The sequence below is a fragment of the Odontomachus brunneus genome, unplaced genomic scaffold (assembly GCF_010583005.1).
Source record: "Odontomachus brunneus isolate Ranch 3 - 2012 unplaced genomic scaffold, Obru_v1 Obru_scaffold_031, whole genome shotgun sequence".
In the NCBI taxonomy this organism is placed as follows: Eukaryota; Metazoa; Arthropoda; class Insecta; order Hymenoptera; family Formicidae; genus Odontomachus; species Odontomachus brunneus.
Genome location: NW_022639481.1, coordinates 460133 through 460608, shown reverse-complemented (window position 1 = coordinate 460608; position 476 = coordinate 460133). Strand labels below are relative to the sequence as shown.

At 47.3% G+C, this 476-nt stretch overlaps 1 protein-coding gene across 11 annotated transcripts in view; it reads right to left on the bottom strand.

Moving 5' to 3' along the window:
• Positions 1 to 476, bottom strand: part of LOC116843282 — a 274864-nt gene that overhangs the window by 48320 nt on the left and 226068 nt on the right. The window lies entirely within an intron of this gene.

Here is a 476-nt window from a genome sequence, read left to right as displayed (position 1 = left end):
TCTCTCTCTCTCTCTCTCTCTCTCTCTCTATCTATCTATCTATCTTTCTCTTTCTTTCTCTCTGCTTCTCTTTCTTCCTTTATGTCTTCTTTCCATCGTCCAGCGCTCCTTCCTTTCAAGCCGCGCGGTCGCCGTTTCCTTTCGGCGGAGAGTTTGAAAGAACTTAAAATAAACGACGAGCTCATAGCGACGGCGGCAACTTTCTCTCTAGACGATACTTCCCGCTGTTTCTCGTCATTGTTGTTGCCGGTAACTCGGATCTTTGTTTCCCGCGTACTGAAGGACCTGTCGGCCCCCGCGCTACCGACCTCTATTTATGCGATTTTAATAAACCTTCGGGGTGACAAGAGCGAGTCATAAAAGCAGATAATAGATTGACTGTTGTATCTGAAAGTTCAATGACTGAGACCGATAAATGCGCTGATTCTTTTGTATGCGACGCGATGGCGTTCCAACGGAAGTTAAAGAGGGGGGGG